Consider the following 25,906-nt stretch of genomic DNA (forward strand, 5'->3'; position numbering starts at 1 on the left):
AGGCTGCAAAAATTATTATTAGTTCCAGCTGACATTTAAATAAACAGTCAATAAATAAGGTGAGTGAAATTTAGACAATTAACTCCATCAGCGAAGACTATCCTGGAGCACATGTAATTGGTCAGATGTTGCTAAAATTCTCTCTCAGCAATGTAATGTTATGTGCACAAAGATATTCCTCTAACATTAAACATTATCTCACTGAAAATTAGTTGCTGATAAATTAGGTGCTGATGGGGAGCCAACAGAGTGCAGTCAACTGTGAGTGTGATAGCACTATTTGCATTCCTTATTATTCATAAAGAATTACAGGACGCCCACACATCTGACATGATTAGAACGCATGAACAGTAGATTAAAAATCATAGTGTATTAAACATACAAAATGAAGTGGAAATGAAAATACATTTTCTCCAACGTAAAAATGTAGTGTTTGTTCGGAATTTTCTAAGTGCTCTTTGAATTTCTGTGCCAGCTGTCTTTTCAAGCGAAAGAAAACTTTACCTTTCTCATAGAATTTCTCTGCCTTTAGATTTCAATTGATGTAATTGCCTAGGAATTATATCAGAGAGCATTTTGCAAAACTTAAGTCTCACTGGAGCTGACAGCTCAGAGGTGCTATTTTTCCCTGGCTTGTTTTTCATTTTCTGGGATTGTAACTTTAACTAGTCTTAATGTGAATTTCTAATATTGAAAGGTGAGGTTAACATATTAATCTTTAAGAGTGGTAGAATGGAAATGAATACATAGATTTTGTGGATCAAATATAAATATACCTGCCTTTAAATAACTGCTTTAAGTAACTGTTTTTAATATTTGCTCAATGTTACAAAAAATATAACAGAAGGAAAGAAATATAAGGTGCCTAGAAAAACACGTCTGGAAGTTAGAGCAAGACTCACAGGAGTTAAAATGAGGCTGTTCATAATATCAGTGAACTTTGGATCATACCTGTATTCCCAAAATCATCAAAGTGTACTACTGCATTCATTTAATTTTCAAATTTCATGACAGTCTCGAGTTTCTCCTTTCTTTCTTTCTCTCTTTTCTGTCTTGGCTTTTAAGCTGAAAGAAGCTCATTGACATGTTCTGACAGAAATTTGACTGACACATATATATATATTTCCTGTAATAATAAAGTAACGCTGTAGTAATCTCTGCAACTGTTTGCTTACACTCTAGTGGCCTCTCACACTGATACTTTCATTGATATACCCAAACTCAGGAATAATTCCACCAAAATCACACTGATTGCATTCTTGCATTTGGTTGTCTGTGCGTGAGTAGATGCAATCAATCATCTGCTCACCCTGTCTGTGATCCTGACCACTGGTCAGCCTTGGTCCAGGTAGCAAGGAGCTATGTTAGAGTGCAGAGCCTGAGGTTGTATACTTTTGTCACAACCACATAGCTTCTGGATCAGAAGGTTATAGAAACAGTGATTTTGTTTGATTTGATAATTCATTTTTTTGATTTGACAATGTCTGTCATAGTCTTTCAGCAGAATTTTTCAAAAAGTCTCCAGGAAGGGGAAGAGCAGGAGAGTAGAGAGCTTTGCAAATTATGTCACAATAGTTAGGTGTTAGGCATACTTAGCTTCTGAGAGACTTAGTGAACCTTCATTACATAGTTAGCATTTTAGCAAAAGAAATTTGAAATTGGCAAATGAAAAATAAAGAATATTAAAATATATACTTGAATTATCTATATACCTCACTGAACCTAAAGGTATTGTAATTGTTCCTTTGTGTACCAAGGTGCCAGTGAGTTTTTTATAATTCTGCTCAATGCACAGCAGCTTTCAAATAGACAATGATGTTAAAGAGGTAAAAAAAAAAAAAAAAAAAAAAAAAAAGTAGAAAATAATATGGATAGTATTCAGTATTATCCCATCAGTTTAAATATCATGTTCTAAATTTTAATCTCTTAATTTAAGGAAAGAAAGAGAAAAATAAGTAGAAATGGAAGAGACATTGAAAGGCATGAAGAAAGCCTAAAAAGTCTGAAACTACCTTGTATACCAGACAGCTAAGATGTAATACATTAGAAGTACTGGTAATGTAATTGTGACCCCCTCTGTATCCTTAATCTTTACACCAAACAAAGAGAAGTCACTAAAGTTTAAAATAATCACTAATATTGAATTACAAAGTGTTTAATTAGTTTTTTTTTTTTATTTTCCTTTCCTTTGAATAATGTTTAATTAGTCAGTGAATACATGAAAACTCAAGAGTTTGAAAGTATTTTAAGAATAAACAAGAGATACATGTGAATATGAAGAACACCCACAGCCATATCAGTTAAAGCATATTCTTTTAGAAGGGATAAAACCCAATAGATTTCTGAGTTTAGGTCAAACCATTAACTAACATTTTTTTGCCTATGGGTTGATTGTTTTACAATTGTCAATTGAAGTGTTCCTTTAACCTTCATTTGAAGTGTGGGGTGGCGGCCTCTGTCAAAGATGTGATACTGGATTAGACGGGTAATTGGTATGATTCCTTATGACAACTCAAATAAATCTGTATAAAATCAAAGTAAAGGGGAAGAAAATCAAGCTCATACATTTCACTGGAGTTGAAAGTAGCTGCCTAGCATGCCATTCTTTTGGGTACTAGGGGTTAATCCTTGCAAGTATTTCTGCTACACCTAAATAAACCTGAAGTGAGGATTTCTGGAGATTGTGCCCACATGCAATTCATTGTAGAAATGGCTGTGTAAATGCAAGTACCGTAAAAGGAATAAAGCTATATGAGCGTGGCCTTTTGTCTGTACTAATGCACTCTTCTGTGCTGCAGGCCTCATTCACACAGGCAAAATGCACCAGTAGGTATAGTGATGCTCATTCTGATATTCGAGACAGCTTATATTTGACCAGTTAGACATACCATATTCTGCTGTATGTACTTATTCTTCTGGAACAAACATCCAGCACTGAGTTTGTCAGCCACTTAGACATTTTAGTTTTTTTTTGGTCCATTAGATTGGCAAAGGAGATTAAAATAGGCATAGCTACCCTTCAACATTGACATGATTACCAGATCTGTATAATGAAGTCATCAGTTCATTAGAGAAATAGCAGGAGCAATTCTTTTTATTCTGAAGGGTGCTTGAAAGAAGAGTCCTTTCCTTCCTTCTTGGCTTGCTTTTGTCTTTCAAGGAGAGTATGCACAAACAGCCCTGGGTTATATTTAACGAATGCAACAATAAACTTTTCTTCTGTGAATCTCTACTGCTTAACAAGTACATCAGGACACAGAGAACATTCTGTTTTTCATCCATGTTCCGTTGCTTTTCTGTGTCTGTTTTTGCACTGTTTTGGACAGCTGTGATCACTGGAAGGACAAAATGCTGATCACAAGATGAAGGGAAGCTTAGAGACAGAAAAAGAGACAAAGCTTCTGGAATGAAAAGACCATATAGATAAAAAAGAAGGAAAATGCCAACATTCATTATTCTCAAAACAATGTGTCTCATACTCATATCTTTCTGTAATGACTAATATTGTGTGGATCCAGCAACACAGAATTCAGCATTCCTCTAGTGCTAGCTTTTGATAGGAATAGATTGCATACTTTAGCCCATTTCAAAAAGCCCCAGCAGAAATATGAGGCCAAACGGTCTTGACTACTCTCTATCTATAGCTGTAGCATTTAGAGCAGCAGGTAGCTCCTAATCTCCAATGCCAGACAGGAGATCTTGAGCAAGTCATAAATTTCTGGTGTACTTTTCTTTAGATAGCTGTACACTGGCCCTTGCCAACAGTATACTTCTGGGGGCCATGGGGACATATGGGGCATCTTTGCCCTTTGTGCCATCTAAGCTATACAAGTCTTCCAGGATGTCAGACATGGTCCACAGAATCAGCTATTCATTGCTCAGGTGACCAGTAATAGTCCTGGCTGACAAGTGAAAGCAAGAAACACATTAGATGAATTGTGTTTTATTGAACAAATAGCTAGCTCTGATCCTCAAGAGTAAATTTACCCTGGAGTAAATTTCATGCACCAGGCTTTCCATCACTTTTATATAATGTTTGCTATTTGTTTGTTATCCTAACACTTTATTTAGCAGTTTGTTATGTTATCTTTAGATAGACAGCATACCTACAGAGTAGTAAAGGGTAAAGAATCTCCAAACAAGAAGATCGTGGTGTTCTGCTTCACCTGGCATAAGATGTAGCTTCCCTGGAGTTATTTTCCCATATCCAAAATACCACCTATTCTCCTTCACCCAGGAGAAATGTATGTACTGATGGGTATGGAATATACCAGTAGCTCCCTACACACAGGTATTTTGGAGAGGAAAGGGCCATGCTTTAGCCAGGAATCAAAATGATTTTTAGAGGTATCATGGGTTTGCTTAATGCATTCATGGGCTGATGCCTTTATTTTTAGTATTATCTGACACCAGAGGCCTAGTGATAGAAACAAGTCCTCTGGGTGACTCACCCATATTCTTCCATGTGGTGACTGGATTTTTCTGAGAATCTGTAACCAGGAATTGCAATGGTCCAGGAAGCTGCCAAGCTTGTATAGGTGAAAGTGGCATATTTAAATGTCAAACACCGAGTGAACAACTGACTTCCATAATATAGTCCTTTCTCTTGCATTTTTAGTTGAGCAGAGTAGCCTTTTTCTCATTTTCTGGTCCCAGGTGTGAGAAGCAGCTGGTTGGCTGATCTTGCATGGATGACCAGCTGCACTGAGCATATATTCATGGAGGAGAAAATTGCAATGCGAAGGTGCACTACTTAACAGACCATACTGTGTCTACTTTAGTATCGTAACCTTCCCCATACAACAGCTATACAGCCTCTACTTCTCACATGAATGAACACATCAAATGTAGTGGTTCCAGAGAATCTTCTACATGTCCTAGGGCAGAGATGTTGCAAAATCAGAGAAGACCTTTCAGGTACCTCAATATTACACATCATGCACAGACTTAATTACAAACCCGTTTTATATATAGGTATATACGTATGTTTTGTGTCTGGTTTATGCAAATTGAGTTCTGTATATAACTGATAAAAATTGAATATTTATGAATATAAATTTTTTGACATATAACAGGAAGCTGCACCAGAATGCACTGAGATAATAATGTCTTACTGTGACAAGACTTAGGTTTATCCTAAGTAAGTGAATTGTATAAAAGTATTCAAGTTTAATAAGAAACCGAAAGCAAAAATGTTTGTGCCAATGTGGCCAATAAATGTTTGAAGTACATTATCTGAGTACTACTAGAAAAAAACAAAAACAAAAACAAAAACAAAACCAAAACAAAACAAAAAAAAACCACAAACAAACAAAAAAACACCTGTATAAATTTGTGCTTCTGAGTAGAAATTTTACTTACAGGTTAACCATCTATTTTTAAACTTATGCTAACATATATTTCTTGCTCGTTTAGGAAAAGATTAAATTACAGCAAACGCCAGATTATTTTCCTGGTCACAAATGCTGATATTAAAGTTGACCGATGCACATTGCACAAATATATTGTTTTACACTATGGACAAATGACCAAAACATGATGTAAAAAGTTTCATGTCACAGACAAGATTGACTAGCCTAGGATCAGGTTTAACAGTCATACAAACTGTCAGCCTATGCAGTTTTGTGTACTTACTTTATTAGGTATTTTGCAAAATAGAGGGACCTTCTCAATGATTAAATGCTTCAGTCACACAACAACTGCATAGATTAGATAAGGAGGCTGGAGAATATGCTTCCATTATTTCTCTCCACAATCTGAGGTTTTAGGCTTACTTGCAGTATATGTGTCCGTTGCATTCAGACATCATTCTTGAATCATTTGAAACAAAAACAGCCTAAAATGTTATATTTGGTTTTGTTTGTTGTCTTGTTTCACAGGATTAGAAGAGTTTTAAGAAAGCTCTAATTTTAGAGCAAGAGAGAAAATTTGAACGGTAAAGATCATAGTTGAGGTTAATGGAGTAAGGGCAAAGAAGAAACTGGGGAAAAATTAGGCTGGAAGTGGTAAAGAAGTAATGGGCAATGATAGATTGTGGGCTTACTCTTTACTAAGACAAAAAAAAAATAAATGGTGCAGATAGATGATTCTCAATGAGACAAAATGCATCCAGTGAGACCAGAAAAAAAAAAAAAAAAAAAAAAAAAAAAAGGCATGAAAGCATGATGATGACAAGGTTGAGCAAGTGGTAAATTCATGAGCTTATCCATGACTGAAACTCAAGTCTGGGAGGTGGTGCTATGGAATCAAAGGGAATGCCATGGAAGCTGCACCAGCTACTTGATATGAAAACAAGAGGTTTTGAGTAGAGAAAGAGATCAGTCAGCATTAATTTTCCTTTATTTTCCTCAGCCTATGGAAACTTTGAACTTTTACATGTATCTTATCTGTATATGTTCTTTTTAAGTATCTGTATGAGTTCTTTTAGGGCCCTGAACTTTGGCCATGTTCATAATGTAGTCAAGTGGAAGAATTTTTTATTTTCCTTTCTTTGGGTATTCACATACCTTAATTTAGATTTATATATTTATATATGTATTTAAGAAGACTGAAGCCAGTAAGATAAGTTGGTAAACTGCCTGCAACTTTCTTTGCTTATATTAAATGTGGATATACTGAAAACTAAAGCCATCATTAGCACACAACTCAGGTTGAGGCACCATTGTGGTGCCTCCTGAACTCCTAAATTCAGGAGTTAATCTCTTTAAGAGCTTAGAGAAATCATATGAATAATTCTTACCCTAGAAGATAGTAAACTCCTTATGTGGATGGATGGGATTTATTCCTTGTAGGCAGCCTTCTTCCTGAATCATGAACATGTAGGCAAGTTTGATTTGTCTTCTGATCTCACAGAAAATGTCCCTGTTTGAAACATCGAGGAAATTATGTTAACAAAGTTTGTCCTACCTTTATGTGTCATCTGGTCACGGAAAACGAAAAACTGACTTGAAATGGTCTCTCTCCTGGGACTCTATTTCACAAACCATATTTGGAGGTGGCAGTAGAGGTGAATTGGCATCTTTTACAGAGTTTCTATAGTTCTTACTACTTTCCTCTAGTATTTTTTATTTTTTTATCTTTTTCTACATCCCTTGATTATAGAAGGAGGATATAATTTGTACAATTTTCTTTCCAGTGGGCAATTATTATACCAGTATAATTGGTCCTGTGCTTTTTTCCAAGGCAAAGACAGAAAGGAGCACTTTACTTAATATTTCTTCATGAGCTCCACAGTTAGTATCCTAAAAATAGGCCTGAGAGGAAGAGCTCAGTCTTGCCAAAACTCACTACTCTGCGACTGCTTCTGTCCCTACTCTCCAGTGTTGCACTGTGACTGACCTCCACAAAGTGTTGTCAAAAATTCATGCAAGCTCTAACTACTTCTAATTTTATAAGTAGGAAGAAGAAAGAGATTTAGTGAAGCAGGTCACTAAAGGCAAAATTTTAAAGTGCACAGTGGTTTATCCTGCAATGAATGCCAGTGCCTGACAAATAAAATTACAGCAGCAATAAAAGAGAAGTGTCCCAGTCTACAAAGCTAACGATATCTCCGGTAATTAAGATACAAAACTGGTGTAAGTGTTGTGGTTTCTAATGTATAGAAGAGCTGGTGGAGTGCTTTTGTCTATTCTATTTTCTTTCTGAGTGAACAGATAATAGGCTCATGGTTTAAGTTGAAAATACACTGTATTACAACATTAAGTCCTTAATTATTTGACCATTTGAAGTACAATTAAATATGTCTAAAAAGTGGTTGTTAGTTTAGTTAGCATTCCCAAGTTTTAAATGAAAAACTGAGTGATATTTTAAATGTAATTTACTTAAAGACTCAAAACAAATCTTGCCATGAGCACTTACCAAAGTTAATCTCTACTTGTGCTTTTTATAAATCGAGAAAAACAGTTGGTTACAATCTCTCTTTTAATCCTGGACTTCTTCTAGAGATAGTGAATAGATATCTTGTTGAATAGGTATTATCTTGAACTACAGTAGTTTTTATTCAAAAGTGTGTCATATGATTAAAAAAAAAAATAGTGTAAAAACCTTCGTAAAGCTTTGAGATCAGAGAAGATATGTCAGTAATCTTATATTTAGATTCTATTTTCTGCAGATAGTTGTGCAGACTTTTCATATGGAACTTTGAATGATCTACAGTCACTTTTGGTTAATTAACTCTCACATTTAAATAGTGAGGCCATCATTTTTCATCCAGTTTCTATTTATTCTGCATTGTCCATCTGGAGTTATAAAAGATAGAGTAACAAAATGTTCTGAAATGTGTCCATGGTATGTTTTTGTGAATTTGTATATTTTTGGCATAATAACCCATTTAGTTGTTACCTGATTATGGAAGAGGTATTCATCAGCATCTATCTGTAATCTTATTTTTTGCTGATCCCATTTTCTAGAGGGTTATATTTCAAACTGTGTATGCAGCAAATCTATCTGGCAGCAAAGTCTATGGAGCCAAGTAGGGATGTACTACCAAATAACTTGAACCTCTACTTTCTGCAATTTTTAGAACTCTTCTTGTCCTACTCTGCTATAATTTACACCCCACAAGCTAGTATGAAAGTTATTAGTTATTTCATGAGTTAGTAAAAATAAAACCTGCCTGATGAATGCTTTCTGTAAATACTTATGAATGTTCTAATATGAATTGGTATAGAGAAATACATATGCTTACAAGAACTTCAGAGTTTGAGGGGTATGCTGAAGGTATATAAATAAGTATTTTATTTTTGAAGAGCATTGAACTGAATAACTACTGAAAGTTGAAAGTTTTTTTTTTTTCTTTTTTTTTTTTTTTTTTTAAATATATAATACTGACCAGTTTCCTATTTGATGGTTGAATTTGTTTGAATTCAGAAGCAAGAAGATATGATTTTTTTTTTTTAATTTAGACTGAAATACCCTATCTGTAATATAACTCCACTAAAGATAACAGAAATATGTCAAGAATGAATTTGACCCTTCTACATCCAAAATTTAGCATTTAAATAGCTTCTGAGTTTGCATACAGAGACCTTGGTCAATTTGGTCCCATGCCAAATCTATATAGGACGAAAGAAAAAAAATATAAAGAATTTGAACTTGAAATCAGAATGCACAGGCAAAATAAATTAATGCAATGTTTATTAAAATCTCTCTTTCAGGCTGAAGATATTGGTTAAAATTTTACCCCTCCCTCCTCCATAAATAAGGTCCAAATAATTTTGTCCTATCACTGAATCTTGAGTGGACAAGCATGAATAATGGAAAGCTTTCCCAAATTTGTCAAAGAAAACCCACATCAGAAAGAGCAGAACATATTCTCAGTGTAAATGGCTCTAACAGTCACAAATAGGCATTCTAATGTGGTACCCGCAGTTGTAGTCAACATCTACTGCAAACTGTTCCTCACAACCACCTCTCTTTATTTTTGATTATTTTATGGCTTAAGACACCATCAGGCAAGTTGCTTTCCTTCTCTGCAGGAGCTGCCGCAGTCTGTTTTGCCAGTGCTGTGAAGTGTAGTGTGGCTCAGAATCGCTGTGAAATTGAGAGAGTGCTGGGCAAAGGGAAGAAAAATAAAAGCAGATAGTCAGGAGGGCAGAAGGGAAAATGGAAAAAAAATCACATGCACGTCAGATAATATTTTGTTGTTTTGCTGGTAAAAATCAAAATACCTTGTGGCTGTGCTTGTCTAATGATCAGAGCTCACTAGCAAAGGGCAGAGCTTCTGGACCACAACTGATTCACTGGCCTTTGCCAAAAGATTACTGGATTGCTTCAGGAATCTTAAGTCCTTCTTATGAAGGTGCAAAACATTAAAAAAAAAAAAAAAATGAAAAATGAAAAAAAAAAGAAAAAGGAAAAAGAGAGAGAGAAAGAGAGATAGAAAAGGGGAGAGAAAGGGAGAGGGACTGGAATTTATTTTATTCATTCTTTAGCCTCATTTCTGATATCATTCTTTCAGTGCATGGATTTCTAAAGTTTATTCTGGTTTGTCAGTAAAGATCCTAACAGTCGTTGGATTTCATGGTCTGTTCTTAATGCTGACACTCGCCCAGAGGTTTGTTGCCTTCTCATGCCCTTTCTATCAAAATTCCAGCTTGCCTATTAGTGTAACACTTTATGAGTTTGCTACAACTGAGATTGCAATTGAGTTTGATCTATAGGCCCCAGTTATGACAATAAGATACAGACACAGTGGATACTGAGAAACTTTCCCATACAGCTTGGTGGCCATCCATCACTTTCATATCAGTTACTCTCACACGATTCTACTTTGGGGATTTTTGTTGCCAGATATTACCTGTTAGGTCTATTTGAAAAGGACACAGAATGATACCCCATGGATAACCGGTGATTGGTTTTAGTGCTCAGGCTAAGAAATGCTGAGAAAAGCTTTGTTAATTTAAGACCTGTGGGTGTAAGATTTGCCATTGTCTTAAATGAGCAGAGGAGCAGGCTGTGGGGTTATGATGCTGTGTACCTCAGAGATGGCTTTAGTACCTGAAAATGTCCTATGCAGGGAAGCTGAGTGAGGACACTTTTCATGTACTCAGTTACCCATATGCTGCAATGAAGCCCTCTTTAAAGATACTCCTACAGGAGTGGTTCTTGGAAAGGATTTGGACACCCTTGTATCAGCCACTTCTAAGGTCATTTGAACCTGACATTTCCTTTCTTTGGTTTGTATGGTCAGGAACAGTATTTCTGCAGATTTAAAAGGACAAATAAGATAAATGTAATTTAAACTGCCTTTACACTAGGAAGAGTCTTTGCTGACTTAGTGTGTGAAAAAAAAAAATTCTCAATGGGATATATATGTGTATATATATATACATACACGTGTTTACTTTTATTTGCCTTCTGGTAAATTTCTTGTTTTACTATTGGGTAGGTTGACATAACTGCTACAGAAAGAGGTAAATAATGTCATTATCTGTAGCATTCCCAGAACAGACCACTTCTGCAGGTGGTCACATTTTTGCTTTTACATTTCCATGTGTATGCCCTGAAATATTCCTGTAGCTGTATTATTTTCTGTTATAAATTTTACCTGTACAGTGCAAAGAGAGGTGAAAACACCTGTTTAAGATATGTTTACTGCATGTTCATTGTTTTTAATTGTGGTCGTCAACATTATGTTGAATGGCTCAAAGTCTGCAGGCTTAGAAGAGCTTTTTATTTGTAGCATTGTTGTTGTGGGAGACAAGGATCACAGAATCCCACTTCCTGTGCATGCCTGTGTCTTTGTGTTCACTGTAAAACCTTTTGAACTTAATGGTATATTTGAACTCAGTGTGACAGAAGTAGAGGACACTAATTAATTAAATAATTAGATTTCCACAGATTTATAAATGTTTCAGTTGGACATCAAGGTCAATCAGTCACAAGATACTTTTATAGGAAATCATGTTTTATTAGTTCCAGTGATGTCAGAACTTATGGCTGACTTTCATAAATCATTCAATTACTTTGGTTCTAAAGAATACATTAGCACACAAAATAGACTTAGGTGTTTATGCAATACATGACTTGAACAGTCCAGATTTTCAAAAATCTTTAAAATAAATTCTGATTGTAGTTTAACACCCAGTAAAATGTTAATATCTAACAGGATTTTATGACTGAAAACCTTGGGTGGTAAGTGGCTAAACATTTTTGGAAGTTCATGTGTCTTGTTTGTATCTTTACAAGCATGTGTATGGTTTTGAACTGCCATAAGAACACTATTGTGCTTCTGTAAATGTGAGCATCTAATATGCCTTTTCAGTCTTAGTGACATGCTCATTTTGAGAATACATGGAAGGTTGATTCCCTGAATATACATATGGACCCATAAAAATATTTTTTTAAGTAAATAATGCTTCAGGTCTCTCCATCAAGTATCTGGAAATATTTTTCTTTCCTAAAGTACATTAAAAGTGCTTCACAAATACGGTGCAGTGATCAACTAAAGCTATCAATCCGAGATAGGTGCCTGGCTTTCCTAATATTCAGCAGAAAGAGATAGGTGCTTCCAGAGGGTAATTCATCTACCCTAAGATAAGTTTTAAAGGTAAGTGCATTTAAAGGTAGGAATACATTGCCCTATGGAGGTTCCTGTCTCTTTTCGTAAGGCAGTCTGGATGATTAGCTTAGGCTTGACATCTAACATTTCTGTGGCTAAAATTAGATGAAATGAATCGCTCATCTACTCTGCAAATTGACATATCAATTTCTCTTGGACTCCATGTGAAGTAAAGTGTTTCTCCATGTAAAACAGGAAAGATCTAGCGCTTAATATTCTTTTAAATTGTCTGTTGCGCCTTTTTTTTTTTTTTTCCAAAACAAATTTCATCAATACAGTTTTATCCTGATATTTTAAACCTAAAAAAAATGAAGGTCACTATTCAAGATGAGTATTTAAGTTTAGGTTCTGAATTCTTATCCTTTCAGTGCCTAAAGAAATTTCATATTTTCCTTAATCTGATTTGAAGCCCAAAGATTGATCTTGATCTTGGAAGTATTTTCCCTGCAGATTTCCCACTGCTTACACTGGAACTTTTATTAATTGAGAACTATTTGCCTTGACCAGTCTAATGTCATATTCGTCGCAACTCAGAGTCTCTGAAGTATTTATCTTTATTGCTGATAGATAAGTGGTAGCAATTCTGTGTGAAAGTTGAGCTCAAAAGTCTTTGCAATGTGCTAGCTCAGGAATGTTAAAGGTTGAAAATTTTCTATGATGTCCTCTACAAATTTATTCTGAAATTCTGCTTGGCAGAATTTAGTCCTATATCTAATTAATCAGTTATATTTTTTCCTGAGGATTTTGCGTTGTTCCCCTCTAACCAGTAATCACAAAGTAATATGTCCTCTACTGTTCATTGCCTCCATTCATCAGGTGCAGTCAGGCTTAAGAATCTGGAAGAAATTTGTTTAAAATAAAAGATATTAACTTTCCTTTTAAGACCTATCACTATAAAAGATCCCTGTACCAATAAGTCTGTCAGTCACATATATGCTGCTTCTAAATAAAGTTTCTGTTCCAGACTTTTTCTCACCTTAAACACAAAGGCACACAAAGGACTAACTCTTGGCAGTTTCCACTACATCATCTCTAAAATCAGAGAATAACTGGTTATCTTCATTGTAGGCTTTTTTTTGAAGAGAGCTTCCAAGCTTGGCAAAGGCTACATACTTCCCTCCTTCTGCTTCATTCTACAGAAGTCTGTTAGAAGCTTGAGGAAGGATGGATGCAGCTCATCTACAAGTGTGACAAGTATTCACAGCTGCCACCATGCCACATGGCAGGAGACCTACAGCACCACACTGGCTGGTTTCCAATGGTCAGATCTACCCTCTTAGATGTACCCTTTTATTCCCTGTACCATTTATCTTCTGCTCGGTGTCAGGGAATTTCCAAGAACTAACACAAACAGTTTCCTCGCCAAGGCTGATATTTCTGGAAGGCAGGACAGGAAGGGCCAGCTTCAGGTTCTGAAAGACAAGATTCCTGCTAAACAGGAGATAAGGTTCCTTTGGCCTCAGAGGTATTGGTCTCAGCAGTATTTTGCAAACAATCAAAAGTAGAAATAGTTTTCATATGTGATTGGAAACCTACCTTTCTGAAGAGAGATTAACAGTTTTCACCCACTATTATTATTTCTTTTTTACTGATATGTTTAAGAACTGAAATAAGCATGTTCCATTCTTAAAGTGTAAATCTATTATGAAAGTATATTTGTAACTATTACTAAATCACATTGGCTGAATTTAGTACAGAAAACAATGTTCATTTTCATCATTTGCTTTTCCTTTTCTAAAAACTCTTCCAAAACCTACAGAGACATTGCAGCTTTGAGAAAGTGAGTTGGATCCTGTTTCTTTTTTGTGAAACACCTAGATGACCTGATGCTTTGGTCAAGTCCAGCAAAGAATTGGACACAAATAGGAAAGAGTGTGTGTACAGTCATTGTCAACTGAGGTCAGTGGAAATTCTGAGCACATTTACTCTGAAAATCATGGAAAATTACAGTAGAGATTGGTGCCAAAGGCAATACATTGGGCAGAGGGAAATGTACTATGGTACACTGCTACCTGCAGAGTTGCAGGAGCTGCTGATGTATAACATTACTGCTTATCAATCCCCAACAATTTTAATTCTAATAGCTTACATCACATTCTAAAATGTGCTTAAAGAGGACGATCAGTTTAGAAATATAGCATGCAACTGTTTTATGACCAGTTAAACAAGTTGCATACACCAAGAGAACTACAATGCTGTCTACCAACTCTGCATTCAAAGTAGCCATCTCATTCCTTTGTATGATGCAGTATTGTTGAGAAATCAGTTACAAATAAACATTATTTTTGAAAAGATGGAGAAGGAGGACATTATCACATTCATTTAAATAAAATAAAATAAAATAATAATAAAAAAACTAAGCACAACTGACAAGGTTATTTTTTCTTCACTGCTTGATGTGGTATAATAAATCATCCTTGATGTTTCCCCCATTTTATTATCACTATCTGTGAACAACCTTGAAGTAAGCTGATTCTTTATGAGCTATGACATTCTTCTCAAAAACAAAACTAAAAATTCAATCTCCAGATTAAAAAAATAAAATCATTTGGGAAATATGGAACAGAATGCCTAATCATATGATTATATTGGATGAAGGAAAACCATGATTTGGCAATGAGGCATTTACTTTGTAGTTAGAATTAACTTGGTAATTATAAAGAGTAATTAATTTTGCATTATTATTATTATTATTATTTGAAATACATAGCTGTCCAAGGGAGTGAATTTAAAAACAACTGTTTTTTCAACATAAGGAAAAAAAAAAGTGCTAAACTCCAAACTACTGGCATAGAATTAAAGTATGCATATATAAACATACATGTACACATACACATACAGTTATACACATATAACTGTACCTTTGCAAGTCAGCTTAGTACTGAAAGCATAGTATATACTGGTAATAGCTGAGACAGATGACCTGGGAGAAACATATAGACACTGTCCAAGCATGAGGAAACAGGGTTAGAAAATCAAAGCCCACATGGAGTTTAATCTCATGATGGATGTAGAGGACAGCAAGAAGGCTTTTACAGGTATATCAGCTGCAGAAGGGAAATGTGGACTTGCTGGTAAATGGTGCAAAGGACCTGGTGGGAATGGATATGGAAAAGGATTCTTTCTTTGCTTTGGTCTTTACTGATAAAAGTGACTTTTGGTAAAACTGACCTTTAGCAATTCCAGGTTCCTGAGACCAGTAGTAAACTCTGGAGAAAGGAAGACACCTTCATTGGAGGAGGATCAGGTCAGAGCACATTTAAACAAAACATTAAAAAGTCCATTGGGAGTGATGGGATGTACCCACAAGCACTGAGAGCGCTGGCCAGTGTCACTGAGAGGCCACTCATGTTGAAAGGTCATGTTTGAAAGGTCACATCTATCAGCAAAAGTTCTGGAGGACTGGAAAAAAGCAAATGTCATTCCTATCTTCCAAAAAGAAAAGGAGGTTCCAAGGAAACACAGTCTGATGAGCCTCACCTCAGTCCTTGGGAAGGTAATAGAACAAATAATTCTGGAAGCTGTTACTAAACATATTAAGGACACAAGGGTGAATGGGAATAGTCACCATGAATTTGTAAAGGGAAAATCATGCTTGGTCAACCTGGTAGCCTTTCTACAATGAAATGACTAGCTCAGTGAACTAGAAGAGAGCAGGACATGATGTTTATCTCAACTTAGCATGACTTTCAACACCGCCTCCCATAATATCCTTATGGAATAACATAACTGATGAAGTATGGGATAGAAAAATGGACAGTGGGATAGACTGAAAACTGGCTGAACTGCTACTCTTAAAAGGTTGTGATAAACTGCATATAGTCCAGCCTTAGAGTTAAATCTTTAATGTGAAGGGTAATAATTAAGCAACAAAAACATCTCTCTTAGTACACTTTTATAGACATGCTGTTGCAATACGGAATGGACTTATTTTTCAGGTAGGTTAAGCAACTAAGTTTAAGTTTAGGGTAGTCATATCTTCAGGAGTGAGTGATCCCTTGTGCTGGTGTGAGGAGTTCTGTGGCTGAGCAGTGAGCATATTTAGAAATAAGTCCCAGAATTATTCCTCTAAGTGTACCTTGTTCACCTTTGGGGCAGAAAAGCATCTTGAATTGTCATAATGAAGGAAGAGAGAGAATGAAACCATAGCAAAAGTGCCATACATTGACATAAACTGCTACATCTCTCTCAATGTGATACTGTAGATATAAATCAAAGAACAAAATTTCAGGAACAAGCCAGGTATGTAGGCACAAGTATACAGCTGCAAATTAAAAGATTTTTTTTTTTTTTTTTTCCTGCTGCAAATATATCCTCAGTTACCTTTCATTTATTTATAGAGTGATTACCTTTCACTGTAAAAAATACTTGACACCATAGAATAATGCTGAAAGGAATAGCAGTTTAGGCAAAGTTATACTTCTCACATGGAAACAGGACTGCTTGGAAATGTTCCCATTAGAATGAATTTATGCATATCTGTTTTCAGTTTTACTGAGATGTGAAATATTCTCTTTGAAGTAGAATAACTAGATCTATATTTTAGATCTAACTAGATCTATTGGCCTTACCTCTAGCACTGTATGCATTCTGTATGCAGTGTAAGAAGGACATAAAGCTATTAGAGAGTGTCCAAATGAGAGTAACAAAGATGGTGAAACATCTAGAGGACGATATATAAGGAGAGTCTGAGGTTCCTTGGTTTGTTCAGCCCAGAGCAAAGCAGGCTGAGGGGAGGCCTCATGGCAGCCTGCAGCTCCCTCATGAGGGGAGCAGAGCGGGAGGCCCTGAGCTCTGCTCTCTGGGGACAGCAACAGGACCTGAGGGAACGGCATGGAGCTTGGACGGGGAGGGTCAGGCTGGGTGTTAGGGAAAGGTTCTGCACCCAGAGGGTAGTCGGGCACTGGCACAGGCTCCCCAGGGCAGTGGGCATGGCACCAAGCTGCTGGAGTTCAAGAAGCATTTGGACAACACTGTGGTGATTTTTGGGTGGTCCTGTGTGGAGTCAGGCTAAATAGTCCAGAGCTGGACTTGAGGATACCCACATACATATGAGGGGACCTTCAGGAAAGCTAAGGAGGGACACTTTGTCAGGAAGTGTAGTGACAGGACAAGGGATAATGCCTTTAGGTTTAGATTGGATATAAGTATGAAATTCTTTACTCTGAGGGTGGTGAGGCACTGGACCAGGTTGCCCAGTGAAGCTGTGGATGCCCCATCCCTGGAGGTGTTCAAGGCCAGTTTGGATGGGGCTTGGGGTAACCTGGTCTAGTGGAAGGTGCCCCTGCCCAGGTAGGGGGGTTGGAACTAAGTTATCTTTAACGTCCCTTCCAACCCAAACCATTCTATGATTCTAAGATACTTGTGGGTCCCTTCCCACTCAGGATATTCTATGATTCTATATTGTGTTACAAATGAGGTCAAAATATATCATAATTTACTGTGTGATTAATTAGAATGGTAGCTAGAAGGAAAACCTTTATTAATGTTCAGGTGAAGTTGTTTTGGTTCTCTTTCATTGACCAAAGTAATAATTATATTAAGGGAAAATGCTTTGGAATTAATATCTGATGTATAAGAGTTAATAATGCTATTCTGGGAGAGCAAATCTATTTATTTCTTTATGAAACAGAGCTACAGGCTGGGAGATGTGTGGTTAGAAAGCTGCCTGTCAGAGAAGGACCTGGGAGTATTGGTTGACAGTCAGCTGAATATGAGCCAGCAGTGTGCTCAGGCAGCCAAGAAGGCCAGCAGCATCCTGGCTTGTGTAAGGAACAGCATGGCCAGCAGGTTCAGGGAAGTGATTGTTCCCCTGTACTCAGCTCTGGTGAGGCCGCACCTCGAGTACTGTGTTCAATTTTGGGCCCCTCGCTACAAGAAGGACATGGAGGTGCTTGAGAGAGTCCAGAGAAGGGCAATGAACCTGTTGAAGGGTCTGGAGAACAAGTCTTATGAGGAGCGACTGAGGGAGCTGTGACTATTTAGCCTGGAGAAGAGGATGCTCAGGGGCGACCTTATGGCACTCTACAGCTACCTGAAAGGAGGTTGTAGCGAGGTGGCGGTTGGTCTATTTTCCCACGTGCTTGGTGACAGGATGAGGGGGAATTGGCTAAAATTGCTCCAGGGGAGGTTTAGGTTGGATATTAGGAAGAACTTCTTTACTGAACGGGTTGTTAGTCACTGGAATAGGCTGCCCAGGGAAGTGGTTGAGTCCCCATCCCTGGAGGTCTTTAAAAGACGTTTAGATGTAGAGTTTAGGGATATGGTTTAGTGGAGGACTTGTTAGTGTTAGGTCAGAGGTTGGACTCAGTGATCTTGGAGGTCTCTTCCAACCTAGACTATTCTGTGATTCTGTGATTCCGTCTTCTACCAGAGAAAAGTAAGTCACATCAAAAATGGTTTTTTAACCACAGCTAAGCCATTCATTAGAACGCTTTTCAGGAACAATGAAATTTGTGAAGAAAGTGAAACAAATCTTTGATGGAGAAGAGTGTTTTAGAGCAGTTTTTCAAAGTTTGTATTTTAGGATTTTCGATTCTAAGATTTTTTAGAGACATACACAAATCTTGAAGTATTGGAGAAAACCTGTAACAGCACAAAATCCATCTTTTTTCTTCTTCTTTTTTTTTTTTTTTTACTTAAATGTTTACCTGCTTAGGACAAGGCAGCAGACCACAAATTAGTGGGCTTAGCTATTGGTGACTTTCTTGTGAGGAATAGCACACTTTGTGAAAAATGTGCTTAGGCGTCAAACTCTATGAGAACTTTAATTCAACCTCTTAAGTGAACCATGAAAAGGGAAGGGAAATATTTTCTTTCAACTTTTTTGAAGCTAAATATTGTAACTTTTTAATTTTAAATTGTGACATTTAGAAACTTTTTTTATAAAAATGAGATTCTTAAGTTGTTAGGTATTTCAGAGAAAAATATTGTGCTTTAGAGAAGACCTCAGACATGATAGGAATGCTATGTAGATGAAAAGGAAATAGAATTGGCTTAATTATAACCACAAAATATAAAAATAAAAATAAAAAATCATGGTAATGCAGAAACAGTTTTCTAGCATTTACCTGCCTTTGCTATTGTCGTAGGGTAAATTCTGTAAGAAAGCTAACAATGGATTGTGGTCATTTGTACCTGAAATATTCCATTTTAAGTAGCAGAATAATGTTGTTATACACTCATTTATATTCTGTAAATTGGTCTCTGAGTCATATGGTTAGAATTAGTTCAATAGATAATAGGTGCCTTTAAAAATTGAAGCCTACCATGAATAGAGTCATCATATTTTAATGTTTTATTATTACTGTAATGCTCTTCCTATAGAGAATGTTAATATCTGTAAGCCTTGTCCAGTTATTTTTCTAGCGAGAAAAGTTGCTTCAAGGAGTAATTTCTACAGTTGTTAACAAAGATATTAGACCAAAAAAAAATTTTAATTACTTAATCTCCATTATTACTCTTAAAACAAAATCATGAAAGATAATTCACAGTCATTGTCATCCATACTGATTGCTACTATGAGGGGAGCATGAATTTCATGGAATTAGCGTGGAAGCTGAGGTGTCTTTCTGCTTCATCAAGCAGTCATCTACCAGAGAGGAATTTTGTGAGAAACCATGCAAACCTGTTGTGTTTTATTCATTTTTGTGGTGGTATCTTACCATACTAATAGGTACATTTGCAAAACTGTTTACCAGCAATTCATGATTCATTTCTTGGGACCTCAGTTGCAAAACAGTAACTCTGTATTTTCAAACCATACCAATCATCTCAAATTCCAGTAAGGTCAGTGAAAAGTATCATGGCTGAACACTTCTAAAAACAGAGAAAGAGACAGTGATCAGCTAGTAGGTAAGAGAGCCTTATTAGTAGAATTTCTGACCAAAAAAAACCACCCTAATCCCAAAACCAAAATAGCTTCTTCCTTCCCCCAGCCAAATCCAAAGAATAAAACTAAGAGACATATACAGACTGGGAATTAAAATGTAAATTTTAATTATAAGAAAAATATAAAAGGTTTTATAACAATATATAAGAAAATATTGCAAATTATATGCAAATAGCTACAAAAATAATTATTACACAAAAGAGTTTTTTAGTTGTGTAAAAGTAAGGGAGTCGTTAAAAAATTATAATAACCCTAATAAGCCATTAAAAAATCAGTATCTTAGTTATTTAACTAAGTGGGCACAGTGATGGCACCTGGTAACAAGGTCAGAGAATATACCATTCTGGAAAATGTTAGAATAATTAGATTTCTGTATTTGAGCATATAATTATTTTAAACTATTTCATACTAGAAACATAAAAAAAGAATTCTCAAATGTCCATGTTACAGAACAGGAACTTATTGAAAATCTAAACATAAATAAGGCTTCTGGTTCTGATGGGTTTAACCTGTAATATCCACTACCTGCTATTGGTTGGCTGCTTGCCATGAAAACTAGGGGATGCCGAAAGATAAAAAAAAAAAAAAAAAAAAAAAAGTTTTCTATTGTTAACAAGAAATGTATTACAAATATTGAGACTAAATTCATACCATATTTTCTGATTGCCACATATATGTATCTAATATCTCTCATATCTCTTTTGATTTAGACAGAGAAATAAACTGCCTCTGGAGATATTTGAAAAGTAAGAAAATTAGGCATTGCTCTTTATTCAGTAATAACACTGTATTGCCTATTACAAGAGTTCCAAAGCACCAAAACTTTCAGTGAATTGATGTCATTAAAGAAAAAGTGTTTATCCCTGATACACTGTTTTCACACTATTATTGACGACACTTTCAGATCAACAGTAATTAAAATAGATACTGGGCTTTCCTTTTTGTGTCCATCAGTGTGCTCAACACATTTTAACTATAGAGTTAAAATGGAACAGTCTAAATGGAATTTGCCTTAAACTGAGTTGATCTCAAAATCTGTAAAATCACTTTATATGGGGGAGCTGCCTGTGCAACAAGCTTTGTGCTGCGTCCTAACCAGTGTTCTTGTGAGAATCGGCTTTTTTCTTTTTTTTTTTTTTTTTTTTTTTTTCTTCTGCTTCTTACTGTCCTGTAGACGCAGTAAGACTGTGACAGCTTTTGCAGGAGGTGAAGGCAGTATGTGTAGCATTTTGCATCCCAGATGGGCAGATGATTTTTAATATCCTGTTGCAAAAGTTGATGGAATTGTCTTTTCCTTCTTTATGGACACTGTAAACCCTCTGATGGTTTGAAAATGTGATACATTATGTTGTTTTCACAATCTTAATTTCTATCAGATAAACTCTTAAATGGAGGAATTTACTTTATGATAATTTTAATAATTTATTCACTGAATTCTCATCAGTCACTAATACTATACTGATATCATAGATGAACTGGTGGTTCATCTTATCTCCCAAAGTATGAGCAGTTGGCCATTCTTATCACTACTTGCATTTGTTAACATACTCTGTATAACCTGTCCAGCTCTTTGTTTACAGAATGTAACATAATGATTTCTGCATCTCCTTTAGTCTCCTGTCTTGGAACAAAAAATGAAATGCAGTATTCCTGTCCTTTTCCTGTCCTTTCTGACCTTTTCTCAGGTTTGGTGTGTTCACTTTTGCTGAAGTAGTTTTCTATGAATAAACTGTTTTTTTTTTTTTCTTTTCCTAAAAAAAGATTCCATCTTCCAATGTAAATGCTTTGTTTTGCTCTCCAGAAAGCTGATGCCTTTGCATCAAGTTTTACAAGGTAGTGTGTCAGCACTTGAAATAAGAAATACTGTACAACAAATTGTCCATACCAAAGTAATGCAGTTACAGTGTAATTAATGCTTCTTTCAGGGCTCTCCTGCCTTCCTTAGTGCATACGAATATTTTCCATTCATAATTCTCTCCATGACAACTCATAAAATGCACAGTTTGTGCTCATTTTATGCTAGTACTCATTTTGTTTCCCAGTCATCCAAGACCATCTGCACATTCTTTTACTCTAAAGATATATATTTCCATTTCAAATCAGCTTGCAGTTTGCTGAATATAGTAACCCAAATACTGTGCTTGAAGATCTTTTTAGATAAACTCAAATACTTCAATTTCTTCCAAAGTTCCTATGGACTAGGTACTTCTTCTAACAGTAGGCATATCTTTTGAGTATGAATAGACTTACTTATATCTGTTTATAGTTATGGAAGCCCACAATGATTTGTAGTTCACTTAAGCTGAATGTGGTTTAAAGCCCAGGTAGTATGTTTCAATTTGCAGGACATTATTCATTGTAAATAATCTTTCAAAAAAATCCAGCAGAAATCAAGGCAAAAATGAACTCAGAGCTGACTTTCCAAAAAACCTAAATCTTGGCAAATTATTATGACAAAACCACTTTTCAAAATTGTCTGTCTTTTTCTTAGAAAAACTATCTCCTCCTGAGTTTGCTACATGTCCTTTCATCTGATAGCAGAAAGCGACAATAGCGAGAACGCATCTTTTGCTCTGTTCCCCCCAACATATTTTTCTGTAGTTTTTTTCTCTTCTTTCAAGACTACAGTATTTCTGCACTGTCTTTAGGAAAAGCTTATAGGATGGAGCATTTTTAAATAACTTCCATAAAAATAAGAATAGTCTATTACTTAAGTTCTATACATTTTATTGCTTTCTTTTAAAATTTATTACTACTAATTACTAATTATTACTACTATACACTACAATTAAAAAGGTAACTTCAATAACTTAGGGGTGGATACAGAGGAAGAAGGTGTGAGTCATGTAAAATTCCCTAAAAATGGAGCAATACATTTCAATCATAGACACCAGGAACAAAATAAAATAAAATCAAGGAACATAAAGTATGCTGCTTCATGACATAGAGGCCAGATTGCAATCTAGCTAGAGTGAGTTCACCTCCTCCATTTTCAGGAACTGAGCACATTCTTTCACAAAGAAACAGCAACTAAACACATGCCTTTTTCAGTCTGTCTCTGTCCTGATCACTAAGAAACCCCTGCAAAGAGCCTGAGGTAGGGAGACATTAGTGCTATACTTATACTTCCACGGGTAAAGATCTCTGAAACATCTGCCTTCTGTTTCTGTACTTAGAAGTAGTGTAACCCACAAGACTAAAGCTATTTATATTTGAGAAAAACTACCGATAATCCATCTCAGTCTCTTGTTAACTGCAGCATCCAATGATGGTAATGATGGCAATTTTTTTTAGCCTTACACTGTTGTGAAGTAGTCAGGACCTTTTGCTAACAAGAATTGACATCTCAGCTTTCAACTTTTGCTATATCATAACCACCTAAATCAACCTCAAGTCTTGTATAAAAATATTTTTGCTCTTATATTTTGGCACCCAGAAAATTTATAGTCTTTAAAATAGTTGAAGTCCATACCTTGGAAATCCACAAAATCCAACAAAAATGAAGTGAAAGTTAATGGAAAGTAGCCCAACACATGAATTGAAATATATACAAGTCACCTACAGATCTGTAAATTTCCCTCTATAGCCTATTTCAGAAACTAGCCACTGGTGTTTTGACCTGTCAAACTCAAACTTTGGGAAATGAAGTAATCCAAAGTTAACCTTAGCTCTTCTCTTCCTTACCAGAGGTCTGCCATATATATTTGGCTTTCTATTTTTGCTGACAATATAAAAGAACATTGGAAAAGCATTTCACTTACTCCAAACAAACACAGAATTATTGTTTTTTTTTTTGCCCTTTACTCACTATATCTTTTTACCACTCTGTCCTGTCATATGCTGCTTTTGGAGATGGGCTGTCATGGATATTCTCAGTGGCTTTTGCAAGCTTCAGAAGTAGAACTGAAGTGAGTTAGACTGAGCTGTAATATACTGTAATTCTTTATATTATGCCTTAAAGAGAGTTTAATTTTTCTGAATTAGTGCTCTGTAAGAGATGCTAGTCAGAGTCTTAAATGTACATTAAATAGTTTTTTTTTTTTGTTTTTTTTTTTTTTTTTTTGTCAGAGAATGTAATTTCTTATTGCAGGAGGGTATAAATTTATATCTGATTTCTGCCATTACTGTTAGTAATACTGAAAACATAACTAAACCACAGAATCCACCAACCCCATCCTCATTAAATAAATAAATACTTTAAAACTGAATTGGGATCAGTGAATCAAATGCACAATGCTTGCATGTGTACAAAGGTTTACCATGTGACAAAGCCAAGAAGGACTCTTTAAAGGATGCTTAGAGGATGCTCCTACCTGTTCAGTGTTAGGAGCTGCAGAGAATATATATGTGTTTTGAAATATAGAAAAACTTTCATGTTAAATGGCAAAATAATTTGCAATACCATTTTTTGCTGATGATAGTGTAAATATTATAATTATAATTTGAAATAGAAACAAGAGGCCAATCATAGTTTGCGTCTGTGCCATATAGTGAAAAGCAGTGTAAAAACAGTGTAGCGTGTAACAGTATGAATAATGGACTTTTAGATTTTGGTACATGACCTTGACTATCTCCCAGATAAAATTTAAAAAAAAAAAAAATAAATAAAAATCACTGTTCTAAAGCTACAGATTATTACATTTGGGATAGAGTTGCATCCTCAGCAAAATTACAGCATTGTCCCATTTTATGTTTTGCATTTTCTAATGATGTGTAATTTACTATACAATGAGGCAAAAATGCCTTTTTCTTTACACCTGCAATCCTGCAGATTTCATGTCTTTTCTTATTATTCAAAGAACTGTTGATACAGATGTTATGCTCATAAAAACTCACATGCATATAATGTTTTGTACAATGATCCCATGTACTTTGAGAGCGTAATTAAGCCCTGCAGCACAGTTAAATTGCATTCTTGTTTTATAAATGGGTAAACTGAGGGAATGGTGTCCTGACTTGCTCAAAGTCACACCAATTTAATGGCAAGTTCAGCAGAGGAAGCCAGAGGCTCTGAGTGCCAACTGATGAGAACAGTAAGAATTAACAGCCTCCATTAACCCAGACTGACTTCAACTACAGTCATTTCTTTACAACTTTGTATTACAAATATTTCACTTGCATTAAACTATAATGTTTGTTGACACTTATATTTCATCAGCTACCTCAGTTCCAAGTGGCTCTTTCAGAGGGTTCAACTTTCCTAAGCAACCTCATAAATCTATTTTTATACACTCACATTTTTCCCTTATTTTTTACCATTGAGTTTCTAACCTGCTCTACAAAACCTCATCACTATGACCCTGCAGTGCACTAAGCACACTTTAAAATTCTTTTTTCTTTCCTGATGATTTGTTTCATTAGTGACATTCTTCAAATCAAATGTACCTAATCCATGGTTCAGTCTACTAACAGGAAATCGGTTCAGTGAACAGGGATTTATATAACAAAAGAAGTGCTCACTTAGGGAGTACTTTTAATACTTTGTTCATTGAAAAAAATGCTAACCTCCAGATTTTTCTGACTTTAATGCTCTGGTGTTTCAGTTTAGACTTAACTGTAAATGAAAGCCTTCGAAAGCCATATAATCCATCGATCTCATACTTGCTGAAGCACAAGTTTCATGGTACATGAACATTTTTCATTTCTTTCTTTCTTTTTTTTTTTTTTTTTTTTTTCCTTCTGTAATTATATCAGCTGTGCTGCTTCTAGGCATGCTTAATTCCGTTGTCTGTTCTGCTGTGCAATTCTTAACAAAGGCCCTAATGTTCACTGTGTTTTATATTTATTTAATTTTAGAGACTGCAATCCTTGCATCTGAATTTATTTTTTTGTGGGAGAGTGCTATCATATTTCAGCTATTGAGGTGGTGAGGTTTAAGTGTTTTTCTATTGTGGTTATGTAGAGAAACCCTCTCCTTACTAGATAGGTCTTGTTTTACTATACACAGATTTTTA

At 35.6% G+C, this 25,906-nt stretch overlaps 1 protein-coding gene and 1 long non-coding RNA gene across 16 annotated transcripts in view; both read left to right on the forward strand.

The window, feature by feature from the left end:
- Positions 1-25,906, forward strand: part of MAGI2 (membrane associated guanylate kinase, WW and PDZ domain containing 2) — a 775,806-nt gene that overhangs the window by 309,525 nt on the left and 440,375 nt on the right. The window lies entirely within an intron of this gene.
- Positions 15,614-23,996, forward strand: LOC118179132. The gene is made up of 3 exons (XR_004756376.1): positions 15,614-15,624; positions 19,225-19,230; positions 23,272-23,996. It is a non-coding gene; the product is annotated as an uncharacterized LOC118179132 (long non-coding RNA).

This window comes from Oxyura jamaicensis, chromosome 1 (genome assembly GCF_011077185.1).
Source record: "Oxyura jamaicensis isolate SHBP4307 breed ruddy duck chromosome 1, BPBGC_Ojam_1.0, whole genome shotgun sequence".
Classification (NCBI taxonomy): domain Eukaryota; kingdom Metazoa; phylum Chordata; class Aves; order Anseriformes; family Anatidae; genus Oxyura; species Oxyura jamaicensis.